Genomic DNA, 15,329 nt, shown 5'->3' with positions numbered 1-15,329 from the left:
TCCAATATCTATTTTTAATTTCTTTGTTTTGTAATAGAGGACCTTTGCTCTCACTAAGTTTTTCCCCCCAACAATTTATTTTGAAAAATTTCAAACATACAACAAAAAGAATTTTACATTGAAAACACATAGACCCACAGCCTAGATTCTACCACTAACATTTTACTCCTCCTGTGTTATCACTAATCTATCAATGCTCTCTCTCTACTCATCCATCAGTCCATTTTAATTTTTGATACATTTCAAAGAAAATTGCAGACACCCCCTAAATTCTTCAGCATACCTATTATTAATCAGAATTCAGTATTTGCTTAGTTTTTTCTTTTGATGTAATAACTAAATATAATAAAATGAACTAATCTTAAGAGTATATGCACTGAGTTTGTCCCAAACATTTATTGTAAGTTTTCCAAATATACAGCAATGCTGAAAGAATTTTATCCTTTACTTACCACCTAGATTTTACCATTAACATTTTCCTATACTTGCTTTTTCATAATCTACCCATTCATCTGTTTCTCTGTCCATTAATCCACCTAATTTCAAATACTTTCTCTCCAATACTTCAACATGTAATGTATATCATAAATCAGAGATTGATATGTATACAGTTTTCTTTCTTTTAATGAAGATTTTACATGTAGTAAAATGCATAAATCTTAGGTGTACATTCACTAAATTTTAACAAGCAGACACCTGTGTAACTCAAACCTCTATAAGATATAGAACATTACTATCAGCCAAGAAAGTTTCTACGTGCTCCTTCCCCACCCAAGCCCTGCCCTCGTTTGCCCCAGAAACAATCACAGTTCTAATTTTTTTTCCACCAGAGATTTGACTTGCAGCATGTACATGAAAGGCTTCTATCACACAGTGTAATTATTTTTGAGATCGTTTATATTGTTGCTTATATCAGTAGTTCATATCTTTTTATTACCGAGTAGAATTCCATTGAATGAACATACCAAATTGTTTGTGAGCTCTCTTATTGGTGGATACCTGGGCTGTTTGCAATTTTGGGGTATGCTGCTATAAACTCCTTCTACAAGTCTTTTTGTGTTTTCATTTCTCATGGGTAAATACCTAAGATTGGAATTGCTGGGTCATAAGGGTAAGTATATGTTCAGTTTTAAAAGAAACTGCCAGGTATTTTTCCTAATGTGGTTGTACCATTTCTCACTCCCATTAACAGTGTATTAGAGTTCTGTGCTCCACATACAGACATCTGAAATTGTCAGTCTTTCTCATTTTAGCTATTCTGATGGGTGTGTAATGATAACTCATGGTGCTTTAAATTGGCATTTCTCTGATGTTTAATGATGGTGAACACTTTTTCATATGATGATTGTATATAGGTTCTTTAGTGAAATATTTGTTCAAATACTTTGCCCATTTAAAAAATTGGTTGTTTATCTTTTTCTTATGTTGTAGAAATTCTTTATATATTCTGGATACCTGTCTTTGGTTAGATATATGATTTGTGAATATTTTCTTCCAGTCTGTGGCTTGCATATTCATTATCTTAATGATAGTATGTGATGAGCAGAACTTTTAAATTTTGATGAAGTTAAATTTATCTTTATTGCTTTTTGTGACCAATTTGACAAAACTCAACCTACCCTCAAGTCACAAAGATGTTTTCTTAGGTTTTCCTCTAAAAACTTAGGATTTTAGCCTTTGTGTTTAGACCTGCAATTCATTGAAAAATAACTTTTGTGTATGGTGAAGAAGGGGCTGGATTCATTTTTTCCTATATGGACATCTAGTTATTATTGCATTATTTGTTGAAAGGAGTTTTTCCCCTATTTACGTGTTTTGGTGACTTTCCCCTCCAAATGACCATATAAATGCCTGCTGTTTCTGAACTCTGTTTTGTTCCATAGATCTATTTGTTGATCCTTAAGTCAGGATCACACTTGCTTGATTAATCTAGTCTTATAGCAAATCTTGGAGTCAGATAATGGAAATACTACAAATTTGTTATTTTCCAAAATTCTTTAGGTATCCTTTAGGTATCTTTGAATTTCCAGAAAAAATTTAAAGCAAGTTTGTCAATTAAAAAAAATGTTTCCTGGGATTATGATTGGATTATATTGAATCTATGATCAGTCTGGGGAGAACTGACATTTCTCCGTTTATTTAAACTTCTTTAATTTCTCTCAACAATGTTTTATAGTTATTAGTGTAGAAGTCTTGCATGTCTTTGGCTAAATTTATTCCTAGTTTGGTTTTTTAATACAATTAAAAATTATAATTATCAATTAAATTTCCAGTTCAATTTTCTTTTTTTTTTTTGAAAGATAATTGACATGTAACACTGTAAGTTTAAGGTTTACATCATGTTAATTTTATACGTTTACATACTAGGTTACAGTTGCCATTGTAGTATTAGCTAACACCTCTATCACATCACATAATTATTTTTTTGTGATGTGAACTATTAAGGTCAGCTAGTTTGATGTTTGTAATACAGTATTGTTGTCTATAATCACTAGACTGTGTCTTAGATCTCCAGGACTTATTTATTTACTAGTTTTAGTTCAATTTTCAATTGTTTGCTGCTAGTATATAAGAATACAATCATTTTAGTATATTTACCATGTATCCTGAAACCTCATTAAATACACTTATTAGTTCTCACATTTTTTTGTAGATTGCTTAGGATTTTCTTTTTTTTGTCAACAACTTTGTCACAGGCAAAGAGAGATGATTTTACTTCTTTCTTTGCAAATGTTTACCTTTTATTACTTTTGCTTTATGGCAAAGACTAGGACCTCCAGTATGATCTAAGAGGTGGTTACAGTGGGTATCCTTGCCTCGATTCCAGTTTTAGGAGGGAACACTTACTATTTCACCATTAAGTACGATGTTAGTTGTGGATATTTGGGTGAGTTGTATTTTTCAAGGAAGTGTTCATTTCATCTATATTGTTAAATTTTGGTACATAAAGTTGTTCGTAATATTCTCTTATTATCCTTTTAATATTTATAGGATCTGTAGATCTTTCCTGACATAAGTAATTTGTATTCTGACTTTTTTCTGGATCAGATTCCTAGGGCATTAACAGTTTTGTTGCCTTTTGCCATTGTTAGTTTCCTTGATTTTGTCTGTTTTCTTTATTGTTGATTTCTACTTTTCCCTTATTATTTCCTTATTTCTCCTTACTTTTGTTTTACGTTGCTATTTCTTTAGCTTTTTAAAGTGGAAAAAAAAGGTATTTATTTTTAAGTATTTTAGACCATTCTTCTTTTCTAACATAAGTGTTTAAAACTATCAGTTTTCCCCATTCACTTCTTTCAATATATCACACTATTTTGGGGGGCTGGGGGAAGGTATTTAGGTTATTTATTTTTTTAAATGGATGTACTGGGGATTGAACCCAGGACCTTAAGCACGCTAAGCACACACTCTACCACTGAGCTACACCTTACCCCCATCACACTATTTTTTACTGTGTTTCATTAATATTCAGCCTAAAATATTTTTAAATTTTTCTTATGATTTCTTTTTTGACCAAGATATAATATTAAAGTGTATTGTTTAATTTACAAATATTGGGGGGATTCATAATTATCTTACTGTTATTAATTTCTAATTTAATTCCATTGTCAAAGAACATAATCTGTATGGTTTTAATCCTTTTAATTTTGTTGAAACTTGCTTTATGGCCATATATATTCTATCCTGGTGTATATACTATATGTAATTGAAAAGAATTGTATTCTTCTATTGTTAGGTGTAATGCTGTATAAATAGCAGTTAGGTCAAGGTGATTGGTAATATTCAAATTACCTATGTTCTTACTGAGATTTTTTTTCTGTCTAGTTTTTCTTTCAGTTGATGATGGAGAGATGGTGATTATGGATTTGTATTCTCTCTTTAATTTTGTCTATTTTTGCTTCATATATTTTGATGTTCTTCTATTAGACACATATGTATTTATAATTATATCTTTCTAATGAATTGACACTTTTATTATGAAATGTCCCTCTTTATCTCTGATAATACTTTTAATCTTGAGGTCTATTTTATCTGATATTAATATAGTCACTCTAGTTTTATGATTAGTTTTTGCATGGTTTCTCTTTTTTCATCTAATTACTTTTAAATTGTTAATTTCTTTATATATTTAAATGTGTCTTGTAGAAAACATAAAGTTGGGTCTTGATTTTTATAATTTTTTTGAAGTTTCTACCTTTAAATTGGAACATTTAGGGCATTAAAATGTATTGTAATTATTTGTAAGTAACATATAGGGCTACCACATTTTCTCTTTCTCTCCTCTGTTTTTTATTTCTGAGTATTTTAAAAATTCCACTTTAACTTATAAATTGGCTATGCAGTTATGGCTTTTTAAAAAATTGACAGTCCAGGGACTGCAGTTATAGATCCTGATGCTTTGTAATTTATTAAAGTCCTTATTTTTTTCTTTCATTCAAATTGGATAATTTCTGTTGATCTGTTTTCAGGTTTACTGTTTCCTTCATCATCTTTATTTTGCTTTTAAATCCATTCGGTATATTTTTAAATTTTAGATGTTTTATATTTTAGTTTTATCATTTATGTATGTTTCCTTTTTATAGTTTTTATTTATCAGCTGAGATTTCCTATCTTTTTGTTAATTATGAGCTTTCATTAATGAGCGCTTTCTTTTACTTCACTGAGCATAGTTAAAGTAGCTGGCATAATGTGTGTGTGTGTGTTAATTCCAACTTCTGAGTCATTGCAGGATTGTTCTTTGCTGATTGTCTCTTCTCTTGAGATTGGGTCACAAATTCCTGTTTCTGACTGTGTCAAGCAGTTTTATATTGTAACCTGAATGATGTGAACATTATATCCTGGAAACTGTCTATTCTGCTATAGATTTCTCCAAAAGGTGTTGATATTTTTGACAAGCAGTTAACGTTTTTTCTTTTCTTTTTTCATTTGTTTTGGTTTGTTTTTGTTTTCTGTTGATTTGGGTTTTGGGGGAGTAATTAGGTTTAATTAGGTTTACTTATTTATGTATATTTTTTAATGGAGGTACTGGGGGTTGAACCCAGGACCTCGTGCATGCTAAGCATGCACTCTACCAATAAGCTCTACCCTCCCCCCTGACCTTCATTATATTGAGTCATGAATGGTTGTTGATTATGTCAAGTGCTTTTTCTGCATCTATAGATCATATGATTTTTATCCTTCATTTTGTTCACGTGATATATCACATTGATTTGTGGATGTTGAATCCCTGGAATAAATCCCACTTGATCATGATGTATGATCCTTTTCATGTATTATTGAATTCAGTTTGCTAATAGTTTGTTGAGAATATTTGCATCTGCGTTCATCAGGGATATTGACCTGTGATTTTCTTTTCCTGTAGTGTCCTTGTCTGGTTTTGGTATCAGGATAATGGTGGCCTCACAAAATTGAGTGTGGAGGTATCCCCTCCTCATCTATTTTTTTGGAAGAGTTTGAGAAAGATTGGTATTTGTCTTTAAATGTTTGGCAGAATTCACTTGTGAAGGCATCTGGTCCTGGTCTTTTGTTTATTGGGAGTTTTTGTTTGTTTGTTTGTTTAATTACTGATTCAATCTTACTAGTAATTGCTCTGCTCAGATTTTCCATTTCTTCATGATCCAGTCTTGGTAAGTTACATGTTTCTAGGAAGGTATTCATTTCTTCTAGGTTTTGCAATTTGTTAGCATATAATGGTTCATGGTAGTCTCTTGATCCTTTGTATTTCTGTGGTATCAGTTTTAATGTATCCTTTTTCATTTATAATTTTATTTTAGTCTTCTCTTTTTGTTCTTGGTGAGTCTAAAGTCTTGTCTATTTTGTTTGTTTTCAAATCACCAGCTCTTAGTTTCATTGATCTTTCTATTGTCTTTTTAGTCTCTATTTCATTTATACTGTCTGATTTTATTTCCTTTCTTCTAATAATTTGAGCTTAGTTTGTTCTTTTTCTGATTCATGGAGGTATAAAAGTAGGTTGTTTGAGATCTTTCTTGATTCTTAATGTAGGCATTTATCAGTATGAATTCTATACATTCTGTTGCTTTTGGATGATTTTCTGTCTGGATGAGCTATCCATTGATGAATGTTGGGTATTGAAGTCCCCTACTATTATTGTACTGCTGTCTTTTTCTCCCTTTAGGTCTGTTAATATTTGCTTTCTATATTTAGGTGCTCCTATGTTGGGTTATAAACACTTACAAATGTTATTATATCCTCTTGTTGGATTGACCCCTTTATCATTATATAATGGCCTTGTCTCTTATTACAGTCTTTGTCTTAAAGTCCGTTTTGTCTGAAATAAGCGTAACTGCTCTAGCTTTCTTATTGGTTTCCATTGAAATGGAATATCTTTTTCCATCTCTCCACTTTCAGTCTGTGTTCTTGAAGCTGGAGTGAGTGTCTTGCAGGCAGCATATAGTTGGGTCAGGTTTTTTAAATTCATTCAGTCCCTCAGTGTCTTGATCAGAGAATTTCGTCAGTTTACATTTAAAGTACTTATCGATAGATACGGACTTACTCTTACCATTTTGCTTTCTGACTGTTTTGTAATTCTGTTCCTTTCTCCTCTTGCTCTCTTCCTTTGTGATTTGATTTTCTGTAGTGGTAGGGTTAGATTGCTTTCTCACCTTTTATGTGTCTTCTGTAGATTTTTGCTTTGTGGTTACCATGAGGCTTACATAAAACATCTTAGACTTATAATAGTCTATTTTAAGGTGATAACTTAAGTTCAAATGCATTCTAAAGTTGTATGTTTTAGTCACCTCAACATTTTATGTTTTTGATGTCATGGTTTACATCTTTTTATCTTGTATATTGATTGACACATTATTGTAGTTGTAGTTATTCTTACTGCTTTTCTCTTCTAAACTTTGTAATAGATTTATAAATGATTAGCCCACCACCATTACAACATTTTACTGTATATTTACCAGGGAGAGTTATACTTTTAATATGTTTCCTAATTACTGTTTAGCACCCTTTTGTTTCAGCTTAAAGATGTTCCTTTAACACTTCTTGTAAGGCCAGTCTAGTGGTGAGGAGCTCCTTTAGCTTTTGTCTGGGAAACTCTTTTTTCCTTTCTTTCTGTTTTTTTTTTCTTTCTTTTTTTCTTTCTTTACTTCTTTCTCTCTCTCTTTCTCTCTCTCTCTTTCTCTTTTTCTCTCTTTCTCTCTCTCTCTTTCTCTCTTTTTCAATTCTGAAGGACAGCTTTGCTGGGTAGAGTCTTCCTGGTTGGCAGTTTCTTTTTTCTTTCAGCACTCTGAATGTGTTATATCACTCTTCTACCCTGCAAAGTTTCTGCCAAAAAATCTGCTGATCGTTGCTATATGTAACGAGTTCTTTTTTTTCTTGCTGCTTTTAAGAGTCTCTCCTTGTCTTTCACTTTGGACAATTCAATTGACAATTCAATTATTCTGTCTCTCAGTGTGGGTCTCTTTTCTATTTTAGAACTCTCTGGACTTCCTGGTTCTGGATGCTTGTTTCCTTCCTCAGGTTAGGAAAGTTTTCAGCCATTATTTTTTCAAAAAGCTTTCTATCCCTTTCTTTCTCCCTTCTCCTTCTGGGACCTTTACAATGTGAATATTTGTTCTTTTGATGTTGTCCCATAAATCCTTTAAGCTATCTGTACTCTTTGTCATTCTTTTTTCTTTTTGCTCCTTTGGATGAATTCTACTGCCTTGTCCTTTAGTTTGCCAATCCTCTCTTGCACTTCCTTTAGTCTGCTGTTGAACAGACTCTACTGAATTTTTCAGTTCAGTTATTGTATCCTCAGCTATGTGATTTCTGTTTGATATTTTCTTATATTTATATCTCCTTTTTAAAATTCTCACTTTGTTCACACATTGTTCTCCTGACCTCTTTATGGCCATTATTTTTAACTCTTTATCAGGTAAATCATTTATCTCCATTTCATGAAGGTCTTTTTCTGGAGTTTTATCTTTTTCTTTCATTTAGAACATATTCCTCTGTTTCTCGTTTTTTTGTTTTTGTTTTTTTAAACTGTGTTGGTTTCTGTACATTAGAAAAAACAGCCACCTCTCCCAGTCTTTAAGTGCTGGCCTTGTGTAGGAGACGCAACACATCATTCAGCCCTGCCCTGGCCCTTGGTTGCTTCTCAAACTTTTGTGATTGTTCAAGCTGTTTTCTTTGTTTGTTAGTGGCCCCTAGTAGTGAAGGGTGTGCCCAGACCTGTCAGTGTCCCAAAGCAGGGAGAATCTCAGCCAGCACCCAGATGCAGGCTGATTGGAGCCAGGCCCTGAGGCAGTGGCTTTCAAAGTATACAGAGTACCTCTTTCAGGGGAAGACTAGGAGATGGACATTCTGTCTCTTCCCTCTGCACTGAGCTGTCGGGTGACAGCCAGTTAAAAACTGTTTCTTGTTTGCTACCATCCTGTTGAACCCATGAACAGGAGCCCTGCTGGCTACCAGAGCCAGACTTTCACGGGATGTGTGTCCTCCGGGCAGCAGCCACAAAAGCCGGGGTGCCAGGTGTGTGTACAAGCTCCTTTCATGGAGACACTGGCAACCTGGGGCAGGGCAGATGGAGAGTGTGCAAATGGTACCCACTGGCCTCCCTGGTTTCTGGAGAAGACTGCAGTTGGTCCCTACATATGTGTTAAATTAGAAGCCTGACCCTCAGGCCACAGCTTTTAAGATCTGCAGACAGGCCTCTTTCACAGAAAGACTGGGCTTTTCTGCCTGCTGCCTCTGCGCCATACCCCGGGAGGGATGGCCACGGTGAGCCTGTGCGAGCCCCTTCAAGAACCGATTGTTAGTTCACTACAGCCTAATGAGTCTTACAGATGGAAGCCCCATTGGCTTTCAGAGCTGGATGCTTTTGAGGAGCCACCTCTCAGGTGGAAGTCTTAAAAGTCAGGGCACCAGGTGTGTATTCCAAACTCTTTGCTTCTTTAGGGAGAAGCTGGGAGTTTCGAGTTCCCTCCCAGGGGTTGTCAACTATACCCAGGGTGGGGTTTGGTGCGATTGTCTCCACCTCTCCTACCTGTTTTAATGTGGTTTTCTTCTTGTTCACCCAATGTAGAGGAGTTGCTCAGCTAGTTTCTGGATGTTTTTTCAGAGCGAATTGTTCTATGTGCAGCTGTAGGTTCGGTGAGGGGAGGTGATCAGGAGCCTCCTATGTTAGCATTTTGAACTGGACTCTATTTTTTGTTTTCAATCTAGTTGTTACAGCAGCTTGGGCTACACCCTAACCATGAGAAAAAAAAAAATCCCTGGGATTGTCTATCATCATGATCTCCAATTATTGGATGAAGGCTAAAACCCGGTTACCTATTTAGTCGATATCAAATAACTAATTTGCTCTAGTTTCTCACTTTTTCTCATCACTATTTTTTAAATTGAGGTATAATTAATAATCAGAATTAGGCACAGATTTAAATGTTCAGTTGGATGAATTTTGACAGTTTCATTCACCCATGTAACCACAACTCGAAGCACGTACAGAATATACTTGTCCCCTCAGAAAGTTCTCTTTTGTTCATTTTGAATCAATTAGCTTCCCTCCCTCCCCAGGCCACCACTTTGTCATTTCTACCATTACAAGTTAGTTTTGCCTGTTCTAGAACTTGATATAAATGGAATCATACAGTATATATATTTTTGTGTGTGTAACTCCATTTGCTTAATGTAATGGTTTCCATTCATGTGGTTACATTTACCAATAGTTTATTCTTTTTTAAAAAAAACTGATTGATAGTGTTCCATTGTATTAATCTACTGCAATTTGGTTATCTGTTGATTGGAGATTTCAGTTGTTTTCAGTTTTTGACTACTGTGATTCAAGCTGCGAAAACATCTTGTACAAGTCTTTTTGCAGAGATAGATTTTAATTTCTTTAGAGTAACTACTTAAAAGTGGAAGCGATAGATTATAGGGTAAATACACATTTCATTTTGTAAAGAACTATCAGTTCTCCGAAGTGGGTTACTTGCCGACCAGGATGTGTAATAACTCCATTTGCCCCACATACTCACCAACACTTGATTTTAGTCACTCCAGTGAGTGAGTAATAGAATTTCCTTGTGGTTTAAATTTGTATTTCTCTAATAATTTAAAGACGTCTATCACCTTCCCATGTGCTTATTGGTCATTAATATATCTTCCTTTGTGAAATGTCTCTTTAATATTTTTGCCAAGCTTTTAAAATTGGGTTGTCTTTTTATTGCTGATTTGTACTTGTGCATCATGCATATTTGTATTGGTGCCTCATGGATAAAATTCCTTTTGTTAGCTCCCTCCCACTGATTTCTGATCAATTTGACCTGAAGAGCGGTGGTTCTACTTTTGTTAGTGGACATATGATATACCCTCTCAACCAGCCACGCCGACGTAGTATCCAGAGTCACAGTGACACATGCATGTCTCCTGTTGTGCTTCCCAAAGATGCTGCCCTTCTGTCTGCCTGTGGAGGCACGTTATTTAACTGCATCTTGAAATTATTTCCTCAGTTCCTTATTCCTCAGCACGTTATTCCTTAGCTTTTAAGTGACATTTCCAAGAAGCCCTTACTATTTGTTCTTAAACTCTGTTATAGAACCTTCAAAATTTGTTGTTGGAAAACAAGAAGTCTTTGATAAGATTTGTAGAACAAGTCAGGAAAAAATGGAAGACGAAAAGGATTTGCAGTCTCACTGTAAAAAAAAAAAAAAATATATATATATATATACATACATAGATATATATATACACACACATATATGTGTATATTTTTTCAGGGTTTCACATGTGGATTAAGGCAGTTATTCTTTGATTTGGGGGAAGTTTCCCTTGAGTATTAAATAATATCAAAACACATCTAGTGATGCATTATTAAACTGAGTTTATTATTGAACCCATTATTAAATTTTTGGAGTGAACTTGATTGAAAATGTCTGTTTATGTCCTAAGCTGAAATTCACTTTCTGCCCATCTGCACAGAACCCTAGCCCTGGAAGGGATATCAGACTATCTTCCTGCCTTTTAATAAATCTGCTTCCAAATCATTTCATACCAGGGGGATCTGTAATCTTTTTTTTTTTTTTTTTTCCTTTTAATTGTCAGGAAGGAAGGTTAATGTTCTTCTCAGTCCAGGGCCCGTGAGTCCTCTTTCTTGGGTTGCTCCTTCTTATCTACTTGGTTCCTATTACTGAAAATTGAAGCCAACTCCTATATTCTGTTCTAATTAGAGAAGAGAAATAGCTTTCAGTCACTCATACATATTTATACACATTGCAAAGTTTGCAAAATCTCCTTTTACCTGTCTTTCTCTTTTAGCTTGAATGAGGTGAAATTTTTTCCCGACATTGAAAATAGCACATTCTTGACTTTACACACAGGTTGTCTTCCCTTCCAGCTCTTTACTCATTCCCACTTTATCCTTTCTAAGTTGCCTCCCCCCAAAAAGGAAAAACATAACTGGAATCATTTGGGACAGGAAAGAAAAGAAAGGTGACAACTGCACAGACAGAAACACACAGAGACAGAAAGTACTCATGTGGCGACACAGCAAGAGACAGACAGGTGTACAGAGACAGAGCTAGACAGACAGAGGTCGACAGATAGAAAACTTATACGTGCTCTTGAATAGGCATTATTCTAAACCTCTTGCTTTAGAGACTTTGAGGAGTATCAATGTATGAAGCACATTTAAAGAAGACATAAATGAGAAACTGCCTTCCCTTTGACACCTCCTTTAAGAGATAGAAATTGCCCGTTTGATACAGTTTTTTTCCTTTATTGTCAGAGAAATAGTTCTTACAGAGTCGGCAACTACAAAATTCTATGCTACCAGAAAATAATGCTAAGGTAATAATCTAGAAGAATAAATTTGTGCCAGTTATCAAGTTACTGCCTCTTAGCTCTACGTTCACCCTTCAATATATGCTGTGACAATGGACAGAGTCCCTTTAAAAATCTCTTTACAGTGAGTGCGATGTTAAGCTTTCCCAGTAGAGGGCGCTGGAGGGGCAGCAGGGAAGGAAAGGGCTTACCTTGCTGTTTGGACTGCTGTCTGGTGGTGCAGCAGTGGGGTGAGTGTGAGGATATCTGATAGAGTTCTGCCCCAACGACGGGTTGCCTTGGTGACCTTGCAGCCTCAGCAGGCGATAACCTTCTCCCAGCCCTGTGGACTAGAAACCCACACCCTGAAGGATTCCTGCTTGCATTCACGCCCAAGGCATTCTGCCTGTGCAGATAACCTGAGACTCAGAGTTTGCACTGTGCAGCCACCCCCTCTATGACCCCGCTAACTGTGCACCTCTACACTGTGTTTTGCTAACTGACCATACCCACCTGCGCTCTGAAGGGTTGCTTCCTGCTTGCCCAAGAACTGCAGACTAGCCTTTGGCCTGGGCAAACCAGCAAGCTTCTCTGCTATCTGGCGGGCTGCATTCTCCAAGGAGTTCTGAACCCCAGCGTTGGCAAGGGGGGGGGGGGCCTTTCCAAGTGTCTCTTTCCTTGGATATTCTTCCTTAGATGGAGGGTATCATGTAGAATCCCTTATATTCTATAGGCACTGGTTTAATCAGAATTTAATCATTTGTTATATTAAACTTCCACTGTGTAAAGCAATAGCAATACTGATGTTTTAGCAAGAAATGCAGCTGCTTTTCCACTTAGGGAAGATCTGAGAGCAGTGTACAGAACGAAGTAGGAATAAATGAACTAGTTTCTTCATTCAGTTTTTTTCTTGCCTAATTTTGATTTTAGGCTTTTGAACTTGGGTAATGGCTCCTTTCACTTCTCAGACGAAATGAACACATTTTTGTTTCATTAGCTAGACTGTCAATTCCAAGCTGAGAGAAATTCTAACTCGTATATGACATGAGTCTTGTGTTGAAGCAATGGAAATATAAGGTCCCCACTGAAAAGGTCAGTGGTGATTTCAGGTTAGTACAGATGTCATGGCAGACTTTAGATTACTCATTTCTTTTGGGGAGAAAGAATTAGTGCAGTTGAGCCTGAATAAGTTCTGAGCTTGTTTAAATTTAAGAGATCTAGGAGAGAGTGAGCAGGGGGAAAAAAACCCGTATCACAACCTTGGGAATTGTATAATAGTGGTGACAATATTAACTCATAATAATGCAATTAATAAGGGTAAATGGGACAGGGCTTTGAATTTCTGGGATTACTGTGACATAAATTCATGCTCGTCTAATCATGATCCTAATAACAGAAATGGACAAATGATTGGTGTAAGAGGCCCCCAGGTGCCAGAGAACATCAGAATAAGCTGGGGAACCTGTTAAGATGCAGATTCCTAGCCTACTTGGTTGTGTCCCAGCAACTGGCATTTTTCACAAGCACTCTGATTCTGATGCAGATACTGCACTTTGAGAGACCATGAGTTAGTGTCTGAATGAGCTCCCTTAAGAAAAGGGAGGTTTTATTTCAAAATAAGAGTAAACTAGAATACTGTTCATGTGTCCCTTTCTGATATTAAAATGGCCTTTGTCATTTTATTCCATGCTTCACCCCAAAGAGTTCAGGCAGCAATGAATAACTTGTCCCCAGTAACCTATTTCTGTGTAGAAAGGTCCCTTCACGTTCACCTGGCCATCTCTTGCTGGAGATGGAGAAGTTATTTTTGGCTGAAGTTCTTCCTTTTTCCTCCCAGCAGAAAGGTGAATAAAACTCATTTTGTTCTAAGAAAGGAAAAATAATTCCAACCTAACAGAATAAAGTCAGTAATACCATGGAAAATTAAACTAAAGAGAAAAATTTGGAATCATATTAGAATTAAAAAAAGCCAGCATTTTCCAGGGTATCCAAAACAACAAAAAAAATCCTAGTATCTTAATAAAAGCTGTTTGAATAAAATACAAGCTTAAAAGTAGAACTCATATTAGGGCTGTGATCTACTTTTTAAGCTCAGAAGTGATCTTAGATCAGGTAATAATGGAGTAATAGGGAAGCTTGTATGTCCCAGGCTGGTTTCTGCTTCTACACCCCAAAGGACCTCAGTGAAGCCCTCACTCCTCACCTGAACAGACTCTTGAGAGCTGCCCCAAACGTGCTGATCTTCAAGTCGGAAGATAGTTGTGCAAAACAAAATCTAAAATGATCCCCTGGAGCAAAGGGAAAAACTGGTTTCCACAGTGCCTCTGGGAGAAACTCAGCAACATTCACTGTGGATCCTCCCTGCATTGTTGGGGTTAAGCAGCCACCACAAGAAGCAGAATAGCAGGGAAAAGGCTGAGTCAGCCAGCATGTTGCAACGAGCCCAGGAACTGCCCTAGGGGCCCAGGAATCTGGAGGTTCCCAGTTTTGTCGCAGGACATTGTCCTTTCTCAGAACTTCGAAGGTTTCCTGAGGATCAGCAGCAAGGCCATCCTCCCACTCCCACCTGACTTCTGATGAGACATGGGATCTCTGAAATGGTCACATCCACAGGGACAATTATTGATGGAACAAACATTCCTGAGGATGTCATGTGTGTCCTGAAATCCCGAGACCAACAGCTTGCTCGTGGTTGCTGTGTTCATGATTGGCTGAGGATACTGTTTGGAGGCAAAAGGTGGCTTCTACTGTAGATGATTTTTTAGTCGTGGGAAAGAATGCAAAATAGGGAAGGGATAAAGAATGGCTTATTTTCTAGTTAAAGTTAATGAAAATTCGGTTAGTGGTTTCTTCTCATCAGAGCACAAAGGTCAAGTCCTGTGATAACTGTCACAGCCACCTGAGAATTAGATTCCAGTCCCCCTTGGGACGTCACTCATTTCACGTAACAACAGAGCATTTCAGTGCAGCAGAACAAGGGACAGGACCCTAAAAGTGTCACAGCTTCCAGGTGCTTGTGGTGTGGAGTATCACCTGCTGCTCTTCTGTTGGAGTCACTTACTTTGACATGTAAAAATTAGAAAAGTGACTGAAAAAGCCTAAATATATAAAATGTTCCAAGTCAAATCCTTAAGAATAATTTAGAAGAGTGTTGGGAATTGGGAGTCCCAGAACCCTGAGGAATTTCAGAGACCTGCTGAAGTCACCTGCTGACTAGCTTCAACCTGGTCTGACCCCAAGGAACCACCCAGTATCATCAGCAAGACACACAGTTAATTACCGATTGGAGTGGATCTCAAGCTCCTGTGAGTTTTTCTTTACTTTGAAATGACCTACAGTGTGGCTATTGAATGTTGTCCCTGGTTCTGCTGACTCCCTGGGGGATGGAATCTCTAGGTGTCCTAAGAGATCAGCTTTGGAAAACATTCCTGGAAAACCAAGGTGCAGTCTTACTGTATCATTGCGGTCAGACAGTGTAAAACCTCCAAAGAAATGATGCAGTGGCTTTTGTTGATGGCTCACAAGAAATTTCTGGGTGGCCTATTGGTTCTAAGTTC

At 36.4% G+C, this 15,329-nt stretch overlaps 1 long non-coding RNA gene across 1 annotated transcript in view; it reads left to right on the top strand.

Annotated features, from left to right (window-relative positions):
- The window catches only part of LOC105091607 (uncharacterized), a 42,909-nt gene that overhangs the window by 3,144 nt on the left and 24,436 nt on the right, over positions 1-15,329 (top strand). The gene's annotated exons all lie outside the window — the stretch shown is intronic.

Source organism: Camelus dromedarius, chromosome 1 (genome assembly GCF_036321535.1).
Source record: "Camelus dromedarius isolate mCamDro1 chromosome 1, mCamDro1.pat, whole genome shotgun sequence".
Taxonomy (NCBI): Eukaryota; Metazoa; Chordata; class Mammalia; order Artiodactyla; family Camelidae; genus Camelus; species Camelus dromedarius.
The sequence above is the reverse complement of the archived record's forward strand: the minus strand, read 5'-3'. Positions and strand labels throughout refer to the sequence as shown.